A 273-nucleotide genomic window follows, 5' to 3' on the forward strand; every position below is an offset into this window, starting at 1 on the left:
TTCCGACTGCAGCAGCAACCGCCACAAGGCCCCAGAAGAAGCAGCAGAGAGAGCAGCAGCAGCAGCAGAGGTAGCAGCAGCAGCAAAAGCTGCAGCAACAGCAGCAGCAATTGCTGCCGCCACCATATCCGTAGCAGCAGGAGAAGCAACAGCAGCAACAGCAGCAACTACAGCAGCAACGCCAGCATAACCCCCAGCAGCAGCAGCAGCAGCAGCATGAACACCAGCACTATAATCACCGGCAGCAGCAGCAGCAGCAGCAGCAGCAGCAGC

The sequence above is a fragment of the Eimeria mitis genome, genomic scaffold, assembly GCF_000499745.2.
Source record: "Eimeria mitis Houghton genomic scaffold, Emh_scaff3628, whole genome shotgun sequence".
Lineage (NCBI taxonomy): Eukaryota > Apicomplexa > Conoidasida > Eucoccidiorida > Eimeriidae > Eimeria > Eimeria mitis.